General features: G+C 44.0%; 1 protein-coding gene and 1 pseudogene across 5 annotated transcripts in view; one reads left to right on the plus strand and one right to left on the minus strand.

The window, feature by feature from the left end:
* The window catches only part of B4GALNT2 (beta-1,4-N-acetyl-galactosaminyltransferase 2 (SID blood group)), a 62,532-nt gene that overhangs the window by 23,661 nt on the left and 25,936 nt on the right, over positions 1-12,935 (plus strand). The window lies entirely within an intron of this gene.
* On the minus strand, positions 8,153-10,757 carry LOC145542842 (ribosome production factor 2 homolog pseudogene; annotated as a pseudogene). The gene has a single exon (XR_014080185.1). The product of XR_014080185.1 is annotated as a ribosome production factor 2 homolog pseudogene (transcript).

Raw genomic sequence — 12,935 nt, forward strand, 5'->3', positions numbered from 1 at the left:
GTGACCCCTCGTTTGGGAACGAAGACCACATCCTGCATGCCATGCAGTATAGCCAAAAAGAAACAAAACACGTAAATAACCTAAATAGTAGATTGTTGTAAGTGCTATGGGAGGTAAATTAAAATATCATGGTCGATGGCATAAAATTTAATGGGACAGTGAAAGAAGGTGACCTTGAACTCTGATTTGTGTCTCTTTTATTGTCTATCACGATCCCCCATAAAAGAGCATTCCAGAATTAACAATGTCCAAAGCCAGGGTGGGTTACATGACAGGAAAACAGGCCTTTCCTGATGGTGTCATGACAGGAAAGCAGGCCAGGATCGTTTTAGCCTAGTGTGTCAAGGGGAGGCTGGAGGTATGAGCCCAGAGAGGCCATTGGTGACAGGCATGGTAAGCCAGCAGGTGGAGTGTGCATTTTGCTTTCTGGGTAATGCAAAGAATTGAACGGTTTTTATTTGTTTATAATTTATTTTGGTTGCACTGGGTCTTCCTTGCCGCGTGTAGGCATTCTCTATTTTCGGTGAGCGGGGGCTCTTCTTCATTGCAGTGCTTGGACTTCTCATTGTGGTACCTTCTCGTTGCAGAGCATGGGCTCTGAGCGCATGGGCTTCAGTAATTGCAGCTCTCAGGCTCAGTAGTTGTATACAGGGTTAGTTGCACTGCTGCGTGTGGAATCTTCCCGGACCAGAGATCCAATCCGTGTCCGCTGCATTGGCAGGTGGATTCCTAACCACTGTACCACCAGGGAAATCCTTGAACAGTTTTTAAAATTGGCAACTTATTCTATGAGACAGGTGCATGCGAAGTTGCTTCAGTTGTGTCCGACTCTTTGCGACCCCATGGAGTGTAGCCTGCTAGGCTCCTCTGTCCATGGGATTCTCCAGGCAAGAATACTGGAGTGGGTTGCCATGCCCTCCTCCAGAGGATCTTCCGGACCCAGGGATTGAACCTGTGTCTCTTACATCTCCTGTGTTGGCAGGTTCTTTACCACCACCAGCCCATTCTATGAGATACCTTCATATGTAAAATATTGCTGTGGCTTTTCTGTGGAGGATAAACTGGAGGGAAGGTAAAGGGAAGGCAGGGGGACATCTGTTGAGGTGCTGGGACGAAGGTAAACATTCTCTGCTGCTGTGACAATTGTATGTGTCTCTTTGATGACCAGTCCCCAGGCTTTACTGCTCAGTTGACTGAGCCTAAGTATTGAATTAAGGAAGGGAAAGGGGAACTCTTGCCCTTGCAGGTTTGATTGCACAAATGAGCCGCTACCCCAGACTCCATACAAATGGAAGACTCCCTGGAAGACGGAAGAGCAGCAGAAGGTAGTGTTGGAGGTCAGGAAGCCAGTGCAGTGTGCAGGTGATCCTGGCTGGGGTTTGAGCTCTGGGCCCCCATGGCTGTGCGAGGAGTGTGGGGTTCAGTGGTTAACCGTGCTGCCAAGGGAGGCAGACCGGCTGCGTCCTCCGTGTCTCAGATCGGGGACCTTGGGCAAGCAGCTTAACTTCCCCTATAGGGGGCCGGGGCGGGGTGGAGTGGTGATAGTGCCTTAGGTTGACATTTAGTAAGGTGATCCATGAAAGGCCTTAACAATCTCAGTGAAATTATAGGGTAATAGAGGAGGTAAGCGGAGAAGGCACTGGTGATCCACTCCAGTACTCTTGCCTGGAAAATCCCATGGACGGAGGAGCCTGGTAGGCTACAGTCCATGGGGTCACTAAGAGTCGGACACGACTGAGCGACTTCACTTTCACTTTTCACTTTCATGCACTGGAGAAGAAAATGGCAACCCACTCCAGTGTTCTTGCCTGGAGAATCCCAGGGACGGGAGAGCCTGGTGGGCTGCCGTCTTTGGGGTCGCACAGAGTTGGACACGACTGACGCGACTTAGCAGCAGCAGCAGCAGAGGAGGTAAGAAAAAGATATAAATAGACATATGACATGGTAAGCTCTGACACATGCAGAACGTGTACCCTGGCCCTGGGCCCCCGGAACACCCTCCGCCTACTTCCTGCCAGGAAAGCCTGCTGTTTGCCTCCTGGTCTCTGTTTGTCACTGTCTGTGAGGTCCCTGTGCTCAGGGACTGTTAGCTCCTGGCACAGAGCAAGGCTATCAGGCATCTGTAGAATTAGTGGATGGTGGGAGGGGAAACACGTAAGATGGCTCCATCTCTGTCTGGGACGGCACAGGGCTGCAGAGAGAGAGAAAGAGAAGTCACGGAGTCCTCAGGAGAGAGCCCCAGATGTGCTCGGAGCATGGTGGGGGGAGGGAGAGCAGGAAGGGAGCTTTGAAGAGATGGGGACATGGAGGGATAAGAGGAGGGACTAGTTGGGAGTGGGGCCTTGTCTGGAGGAAGCTGGGCAGAAGGAGTTAAAGAACGAACAGATTCCAAACAGGAAGGGCCAAGGGGAAGGGCTGTGTTCTCACCTTCCCCTCCTTCACCTGTTTGAAATGCCCAGCTCTCTTGGGATTATACCTGGCAATCCAGATATGAACAAAAACAGAGCCCGATAATGATAATTGTCGTGAACTGGGTCTCAGGACAGTAAGGAAGTAGCTGGGTGGGGAGACTCAGTGCCTTGCCTAGCCCTGGGCAAGGCCCTGAGTCAGGCGCAAAGATCAGTCTGATCTAGATAACATCTCTCAATGAGCTTATAGTATTATGGAGGAGTATAGAGTGTGTCCTCCCCTGGGGTCAAGTGGCTATTCTCTGAGTTACAGCCTCCCTGCACGGCCATTATCTGCGTGCGTGGAACCCAGCATTGAGTGCACATGGGCAGTCTGTGGCCTGGGGAGTGTTTTCAGCAAATTGCATGGAACTCAAGAGTTCTGTCCCCAGCTCAATGATAATAGCAGTCAGAGGGAGGGATGTGGTAGGGTTTAGGAGGGAGGTCTGAGAATTAAAGGGCTTCCCTTGTAGCTCAGTCGGTAAAGAATCTGCCTGCAGTGCAGGAGACCCAGGTTCAATCCCTGGGTTGGGAAGATCCCCTGGAGAAGGAAATGGCAACCCACTCCAGTGTCCTTGCCTGGAAAATCTCATGGACAGAGGAGCCTGGTGGGCTGCAGTCCATGGGGTCCCAAAGAGTTGGGCACGACTGAGCGACTAACACTTACTGAGAATTAAAAAAAGAACATTCAGAAAGAAGGTGACATTCAAGCTGGCCTGACCTCTTTTACTGAACTGATGACCTTGTATTCTAGTTGTTGGAGTTTGGCTCTGGGTTCTCACCCTTCCCAGAAAGGGACTTTATTGCTCTCTTTGTCCTGGGTTTAGCACAAGGCTGGGCAAGTCAAGAAAGGAATGAGTAAGAGGCAAGGGGTGATATGTGACTCTAGACCGAGCTCTGGGTGTGGCTCACTCCTTGAGGGAAGAAAAGCAATTTGGAGGAAGAAGCTTCATGCATTAAAAAAGAAAGGGGAAAGAGCTCCCTTCATTTATTGAGTCAAAAAAGCAAGAAGCAGACGGTTTGTACAGTGTGTTATATTTGTGTTTAAACAAGGAAGGGGTGTTTCTGTGATTGTGTGTGTGCAGAGACATGTTTATATATGTTGAAGGGAGAAGGATGAACAGTGATGGCAAGTGTTTAACAGTGGGCTTTTGATAGTAGCTTGTAGCATTTGCTAATTTCTGTGGTTTAGCAATCACACTGGGGCTGATTTCAAGCTATGGACAAGATATCACTGGATTTCAGTTATAAAATGTCTCCACCATTCAAATACAATAGATGAAAATAACCTCCAGAGCAGAGATAATAGGAAGATGTAGTAAAATAATTAGGAAGTGGTGAGTTTTGACAGCTTTTCAGCTCTGTGTTCCCATAATTTAATTTTTGTTAATGACTGTGTGTAAAAGCTGGCTTGCAAAATTCCTGAAAATTCAACAGTTGACTGCACTGTGTGGGTACAGGCCAGCTCTCCCACAGCACTATTACACGTGAATATCAATGGCTCTGTGCCTCTTTGTGGTGGGCAAGTGGTTTTGCCTCACAAGCCCTTTTCACAGACAGTGTCCAAGCTTCCTGATGGACAGTGGACTGGGCCAAGTCACTGAGGTACCCACATTCAGTGACCAGGATGCTGGCTACCAATTTAGGGGTATCCAAGAGGCTCAGCTCTGGGAAAAATTTTCTGCTATTCAATCCCCTCAGAAAGAAAGATCCTGCTTGAGGCTAACAGTGTCTTTCTCCTCACCCAAGTCCTTCAAGGGCTCGTTTCCCCCTCCAGTCTGAGGGGATTCCCCACCCCCCTAACCTCAGTTGTAATTACACTCTGGATAAACTACTCTCAGATGCACAAATTCCATCTGCTGTCCCACTGTCCCTTTCCACACTGCTGACAGTCCAGTGGCTTCTTGCTGGAATGGGGCAGGTCTGGAACTTGTGGGATGGATAGAACTCAGCCCTGGGTTTTTAATGTGTCAATACAGGCGTAAGCCAAGCTATCAGAATTTGGGTACTGCATTCCAGTAGATATCAGCTGAGTAGGACCAGCCAACTCTCAGGCTAGGAGCCTGGACAAAGACATTAAGGGCCTACCCAGATCCTCCTAGCCCTGTTCATAGCAAAACACACCAGTTAAACAAAGATTGCTTCCACATTCTCTGTTTCACACACTCTCTTCCTCTGAGTTTCATTTGGCATCTTCAGGCTAGAAACCTGTCTCTCTCAACTCAGCAAGTACAAACTTGTCTGGCCACGGTCAGGTTCCCTGAAGACTTTCTGTCCCAGCACACCGAGGGGAATAGGGGACTCAACAGCTCCTTGGTAACAGCAAGTAGAGATTTTTCTGGGGTTGTTGTGGGGAAGCTGGGTAATAGAAAAGATGTTATTCCATATAATTTTTATATTTCTACACAGATCAGCACACATAATCACATATTTATGTGTGTGTATACATATATAAATATATACTGCTGGGGTTTTGTGTGTATATATTTATTTATTTATTTTTAGTTACACTGGATCTTTGTTGCTTTGTGCGGGCTTTCTCTAGTTGCAGTTCAGTTCATTTCAGTTCAGTTGCTCAGTCCTTTCTGACTCTGCAATCGCATGGACTGCAGCCTGCCAGGCTTCCCTGTCCATCACCAGCTCCCAGAGCTTGCTCAAACTCATGTCCATTGAGTCGGTGATGCCATCCAACCATCTCATCCTCTGTCATCCCCTTCTCCTCCTGCTTTCAATCTTTCCCAGCATTAAGGTCTTTTCCAATGAGTCAGTTCTTCACATCAGGTGGCCAAAGTATTGGAGTTTCAGCTTCAGCATCAGTCCTTCCAATGAATATTCAGGACTGATTTCCTTTAGGCCAGACTGGTTGGATCTCCTTGCAGTTCAAGGGACTCTCAAGAGTCTTCTCCAACACCACAGTTTAAAAGCATCAATTCTTCGGTGCTAACCTTTCTTTATGGTCCAACTCTTAACATGCATACATGACTACTGGAAAAACCATAGCTTTGACTAGATGGACCTTTGTTGGCAAAGTAATGTCTCTGATTTTTAATATGCTATCTAGGTTGGTCATAGCTTTTCTTCCAAGTAGCCAAGCGTCTTTTAATTTCATGGCTGCAGTCACTATCTGCAGTGATTTTGGAGCCCAAGAAAAGAAAGTCTGTCACTGTTTCCATTGTTTCCCCATCTATTTGCCGTGAAGTGATGAGGCCAGATGCCATGATCTTCGTTTTTTGAATGTAGAGTTTTAAGCCAACTTTTTCACTCTCCTCTTTCACCTTCATCAAGAGGCTCTTTAGTTCTTCTTCACTTTCTGCCATAAGGGTGGTGTCATCTGCATGTCTGAGGTTATTGATATTTCTCCCAGCAATCTTGATTCCAGCTTGTGTTTCCAGCCCAGTGTTTCTCATGATGTACTCTGCAAATAAGTTAAATAAGCAGGGTGACAATATACATCCTTGACATATTCCTTCCCCAATTTGGAACTAGTCCATTCCATGTCCGGTTCTAGCTATTCTTGACCTGCATACAGATTTCTCAGGGGCAGGTATGGTGGTCTAATATTACCATCTCTTTAAGAATTTTCCAGTTTGTTGTGATCCACACAGTCAAAGGCTTTGGCATGGTCAATAAAGCAGAAGTAGATGTTTTTCTGGAACTCCCTTGCTTTTTCTATGATCCAACGGATGTTGGCAATTTAGTCTCTGGTTCCTCTGCCTTTTCTAAATCCAGCTTGAACATCTGGTAGTTCTCCGTTCACGTACTGTTGAAGCCTGGCTTGGAGAATTTTGAGCATTACTCTGCTAACGTGTGAGATGAATGCAACTGTGCTTTAGTTTGAACTTTCTTTGGCATTGCCTTTGGGATTGGAATGAAAACTGACCTTTTCCAGTCCTGTGGCCACTGCTGAGTTTTCCAGATTTGCTAGTTGCAGTGAGTGGGGGCTACTCTTGGTTGCGGTGGGCAGGCTTCTCATTGCAGTGGCTTCTCTTGTTGCAGAGCACAGGCTCTAGGTGCCTGGACTTCACCAGTTGCAGCTCTAGGGCTTAGCTGTATATTTTTAATGTAATTAGTACCATAAGAACAAATCACTCTGAAATTTGCTTTTTCCTTCAATGATTTTTTTTTTCCATTTTAAACAGGAAGTTTATTTAAATGATAAGATTTTTGGACTTCCCTGATGGTCCAGTGGTTAAAAATCTGTCTGCCAATGCAGGGGGCATGCATTCGATCCCTGATCTAGGAAGATTCCACATGCCACGGGGCAACTAAGCCCATGCGCCACAATGCAGTGAAGACCCAGCACAGCCATAAGTAAATAAAAACAAACAACAAGATGTTTGACTTGGTGGAAAACTATCCAAGATTCATTTCTTTTCTAGTAATTCATCCTGCCTTAAATACAGATTGCTTTACCTGTAACAGCTATGTATAAAAGAATTATAAAATTATCCTTGGTTTTACGATGATAAATGAAAAACATTAAAATTCTCCAATAGAGGGACTTCCCCGGTGGTCCAGCAGTTAAGAATCCACCTTGCAGTGCACGGGACATGAGTTTAGTCCCTGGTCAGGGGCTAAGATGCTACATGCTGCAGAGAAGCTAAGCTCGCTTGCTGCAACTTCTGAGCCCGTGCACCACAACTAGAGAGTCCATGTCCATGTGCCACAACAAAGATCCTGCATGACACAAGTAAGACCTGATGCAGCTAAATCAATAAAATTTAAAAAATAAAATTCTCCAATAGATCAAAGTATGTAACGACTTTTATCTTGTGTTAAACATCGAAAGCAAAATAACTTACTGAATATAAAGATAAGAGCTGAGCGAGCCTGCTGCTAATGGAGAAAGGAATATTTTCTCATGACCATTATTCCCCCATCCCATCTCCATTTGATGTTAATCAAAACATACAGTTGGCTATTTAGTTTTAAAAAATTCAGCACGTGGGAATTCCTTGGGTGGTCCAGTAGTTAGGGCTTCATACTTCCACTAAAGTGGCCTAGGTGCCATCTCTGGCAGGGGAGCTAAGATCCCACAATCCCCTCATTTCAACAATAAACAAACAAGCAAACAAATAAATAAATATGCATGTGCACACACACCAGGAATGGGGAAAGGGAAAATGAAAGAATAAAGAAAACAATACTGTAGTGATCAGGAGGTGGTAGAACCAAATTGCAGTTTTTCTGATTTCTGCAATGGCTCCTTGGTCTGGAGGAACAAAGCGGCGGGTTTCCTTTCTAGTGGACAGCCCCTGTCTGCTACTGGGATGCTCCAACGGTATCTCCAGCCTCTATATCCAGCTGCGTGTGTCTTTCTCATTGATTGGCTGACCATCAAATCAGAATCTGATCTGCCTCGTGGACAAATCCTGCCAGTCACATAAACTTCCACTGGTTTGTTGAGTGGTGTGTGCCTCTTCATCTCGAACGGCCTGCCTGCTTCAAACCACGTGATTGCCAGTTCTCAGTTTTGACTCCTTCCTTGGGATTTTTGTGGGTCAGCTCTGAGTCTCCTGGTGCTGCTTCACAAAAGAGGAAGTGAGAAGCACCAGAAGACTCTGATAAGTTTTTAAGAGTTATCTATACATCTATTTTGTTCTTTTTAATTGCTATACAGCTATGAGTATGAATGCATTGAATTTTATTAAGCCATTCCCCTATTGAAAGATACTCCGGTTTTTAGAAAATTTTCATTATTATAATTTCTTTTTTTTTTTTAATTCCATCAATTCTTTTTAATTCTCTTTGATTTGTTCTCCTCATCTTCTGCTTTCCTTTCTGCAGGTCGCTTCTTCAGCCCCTTCATTTTCCTGGTTTGTAGTTTGCTTAGGTCTTGTTTTTGCATATGAATTCTTCCATAAGTTGTACCAAAAGTATCATGAGAGATATTTTTCTTCTTCTTTGGCTTCAGGGCTTTGGGCATTTTCATAGACAATTTATAAAGGTCATCTGATGCTAGGTGTGTCCGCCTCAGAACCAAATCCAATGAGGGTCCCATCTCTTCCAATTCAATCCGTGGTGTTCTACAGCCAGATTTCTTCAACAGCAACTTATAGCTTCGAAAGTAAATCTTCCCATTCAGTGCAGTAAAGTGTAGAACATACTCTAAACCAGCCAGGCGGATATTTGATACTGTGGGGCCTCTGAAGAAATCAATAAGAAGACTTTTTAGTCTTCTGTAGTCTTCTGTTACATCAAAATCATAACCTGCAAATATTAACATGGGTTTTGTTCCTTCAGGACATTTACTATTCTTAATATCTTTAAGGGAGACAAACTTCTCAATACCTAATTCAATCATATCCAGCACATGGTAGTCATACATACGACCTATTACTAGATTATTTGGCTGCTTCTTATTATGGGAGCCAAACATGAATAAAGAACAATCTGACTTCTTTGAAAGAAATTCCAATGATGTCTGATCCTCAAATGGCCTTGTAATATTTTTCTTTTTATACAGAATGCCATATGGTTTCTTCAGTGCATACACATCTCGAAGCACTTGTGTTACTGTTGAATTTGCATTTCCCCCTTTAATCAACATAGCATTTTTAATATTTTCACTGAGTTTCGGTTCTCTCTTCTCAAGGAATCTCTTGGCTCTTTTTGTTTTGGGTTTTACAATTCTATCCAAAGCGTCCATCGCTACCTCAGCGGGGACCGGGTGAACACACGTGTACCGCCTGCTTCTATAATTTCATAATTTATAATATTACATTGTTATAATTGTTATAATATTACATTATTTCCTTCATTTATTAAGATGTGTATAAGGATGTTCATTTCAGACAGTGCTGAAACAAACCACCTTATATGCATATCCTACTGTTGACATGGGAGAAACTACAGGTTTCTCCCCCTACCTATAGCATCTGAATTGCTCAACCACAGGATATGCTTATTTCTGCTTTTAGTAAATATGGCCAGATTGCCTTCAAGAGGACCTATATTAATTGACACTTTCATGAAGAGTCGGTAAATGTAGCGCCTTGTTTATATACATGTTTGCGGGCTAAGTCGCTTCAGTCATGTTTGACTCTTTGCGACCCTGTGGACTGTAGCCCGCCAGGCCCCTCTGTCCATGGGATTCTCTAGGCAAGAATACTGGAGTGGGTTGCCTTGCCCTCCTCCAGGGGATCTTCCCAGCCCAGGAATGGAACCCATGTCTCTTAAGTCTCATGCATTGGCAGGCAGGTTCTTTACCACTAGCGCCGCCTGTTTATATATGTGAAGCCCTGTTTATATATATACCCTCTACCTAATCAACACTCTCTATTATCAAATTTCAAAACTTCAAGGAAAAGGTGCTGGTTTTTATTTATTCATTTGACTCACCATCTCCATAATGTGCCTGCTCAGTAGTTGCTGCTTTCGAGTTTAGTTACCCCATGGCATGGGTTCTTAGTTCCCTGACTAGGGATTGAACCCATATCCTCTGCAGATTCTTAACCACTGGACCACCAGAGAAGTCCTCTTTATTTATTTATTTGTTTATTTATTTAGGGCTGTGCTGGGACTTTGTTGCTTTGTGTGGGGCTCTCTCTAGTTACGGCTAGTGGAGGCTACTCTTTGTTGCAGTTCATGGGTGGCTTCTCTTATTGTGTAGTTGTGGCATACAGGTTCAGACAGGTTCAGTAGTTGCAGCTCACAGGTTTAGTTGCCCCACAGCATGTGGAATCTTCCTGGACCAGGGATGGAACTTCTGTTCCCTGCATTGGTAGGCAGATTCTTATCTACTGTGCCACCGGGGAAGTCTGCCTTGCTGTTTTCTTAAAGTTTCATTTCCGTGACTAACATTGAAGCTGAATGTGTTTCATATATTTACTGGCCATTTGTATTTCCTCTTCTGTTAATTACCTATTTCTCTCTCTTTCCTCTTTTAAATTTTGGCTTTTTCATGTTCTCGTAAATACTTAAAGTAGTCTAATCTTCCTTCCACGTAATCTCAATGATTTCCATGGTTAAGTGGATCCCTGAAGCCTACATTTCAACTATATTACCTTAGCCCCTCAAATAGTCAATTCACCGGGTTGTCCTATATCCTTGACTGAAGGTTGTGTTATGTCCTTGACAACAAAACCATCTGAAAATTGTCGCTGTGTTTGCTCTGAACATATGGAGACATCATCAACTCCGAGATAAAGTTTGTTACATATTTTATTTTTTAGTTCAGTACCAGGAAGTTTGACCCCATTCAGTTGGTCTGCTTTGTCCTTTTGACAATAAATCCAGCACATTGATTGTCAATTACTTTGTACCCTGGCTACCAGAAAATTTGATGTGACTTTGGTATTTCCAAAAAAAAAAAACTGGCTTGACTGATATGACCTAATTATTTTTTTCTTTTTCGTTGGTTGTAATTTTTTTAATTTTTTAAAAAAATTTATTTATTTTGGCTGTCCTGGGTCTTTGCAGCTGTACGTGGGCTTTCTCTAACTGTGGAGAGCAGGGGATATGCTGTCCAGTTGCAGTGCACGGGCTTCTCATTGTGGTGGTTTCTCTTGTTGTGAAGTGCAGGCTCTAGGCGCGTAGGCTCAGTAGTTGTGGTGCAGGGGCTTAGTTACTCCAAGGCATGTGGGATTTTCCCGGATCAGGGATGGAAAATGTGTCCCCCTGCATTGGCAGGCGGTTTTTTGGGACCCCATGGACTGTAGCCCACCAGGCTCCTCTGTCCATGAGGTTCTCCAGGCCTGGAGCAGGTTGCCATTTCCTCCTCCAGGGGATCTTCCCGACCCTGGGATCGAAAAAATAAATAAATTTTCTTACTCTGGGTGGTGGTGTTGGAATTTATGCCTGGAACTGCTGTACTTGCCTGGTGGCCATGATAGAAGAAAGTCTTCAGGCAAAACTGACACCATCAAGTGGGTATTCAACCTAGAAATTTGGCTGTCTCACCAGAAGACTAACCAAACAGAAAACTAACTAAACTGATCACACAGAACACAGCCTTGCTTCAGTCAGTGAAACTATGAGCCATGCTGTGCAGGGTCACCCAAGATGGATGGGTCATGTTGGAGAGTTCTGACAAAATGTGGTCCACTGGAGAAGGGAAAGGTAAGCCATTTTAGCATTTGTGCCTTGAGAACCCCATGAACAGTATGAAAAGGCAAAAAGATATGACACTGAAAGATGAACCCCCCAGGTTAGTAGGTGTCCAATATGCTACCGGAAAAAAGCGGAGAAATAGCTCCAGAAGGAATGAAGAGGCTGAGCCAAAGCAGAAAGAGTCCCAGTTGTGGATGTAACTGGTGGTGAAAGTAAAGTCCAGTGCTACAAAGAACAATATTGCATAAGAACCTGGAATGTTAGGTCCATGAATCAAGGTAAATTGGACGTGCTCAAACAGGAGATAGCAAGAGTGAACATTGACATTTTAGCAATCAGTGAACTAAAATGGACAGGAATGGGCGAATTTAATTCAGATGAGCATTATATCTACTACTGTGGGCAAGAATCCCTTAGAAGAAATGGAGTAGCCCTCATAGTCAACAACAGAGAAATGCAGTACTTGGTTGCCATCTCAAAAATGACATAATGATCTCTGTTTGTTCTCAAGGCAAACCATTCAATATCACAGCAATCCAAGCCTATGCCCCAACCACTAATGCTGAAGAAGCTGAAGTTAAATAGTTCTATGAAGACCTACAAGACCTTCTGGAACTAATACCCCCAAAATGTCCTTTTCATCATAGGGGACTGGATTTCGAAAGTAGGATACCTGGATAACAAGTAAAGTCAACAAATACCTAGAGTAACAGGCAAGTTTGACCTTGGAGTACAAAATGAAGCAGGGCAAAGGCTAACAGAGTTGAAGATGTAGCTCAGATCATGAACTCCTTATTGCAAAATTCCGACTTCAATTGAAGAAAGTAGGGAAAACCACTAGACCATTCAGGTATGACCTAAATCAGATCCCTTACGATTATGCAGTGGAAGTGACAAACAGATTCAAGGGATTAGATCTGACAGGATACCTGAGGAACTATGGGTAGAGGTTCATAACATTGTACAGGAGGCAGTGATCAAAACCATCTCCAAGAAAAAAGAAATGCAAAAAGGCAAAATGGTTGTCTGAGGAGGCCTTACAAATAGCTAAGAAAAGATGAGACGTGAAAGGCAAAGGAGAAAAGAAAAGATACACTCATCTGAATGCAGGGTTCCAAAGAACAGCAAGGAAAGATAAGAAAGCCTTCTTAAGTGAACAGGGCAAAGAAATAGAGGAGAACAATAGAATGGGAAAGACTGGGGATCTCTTCAAGAAAATTAGAGATACCAAGGGACCATTTCATGCAAAGATGGGCACAGTAAAGGACAGAAATGGTATGGACCTAACAGAAGCAGAAGATAATAAAAAGAGGTGGGAAGAATACACAGAAGAACTATACAAAAAATATCTTAATGACCCAGATATCCACGAAGGTGTGATCGCTCACCTAAAGCCAGACATCTTGGGAGTGTGAAGTCAAGTGGGCCTTAGGAAGC

This window comes from Giraffa tippelskirchi, chromosome 3, assembly GCF_054371585.1.
Source record: "Giraffa tippelskirchi isolate mGirTip1 chromosome 3, T2T-mGirTip1v1.2.pri, whole genome shotgun sequence".
NCBI lineage: Eukaryota > Metazoa > Chordata > Mammalia > Artiodactyla > Giraffidae > Giraffa > Giraffa tippelskirchi.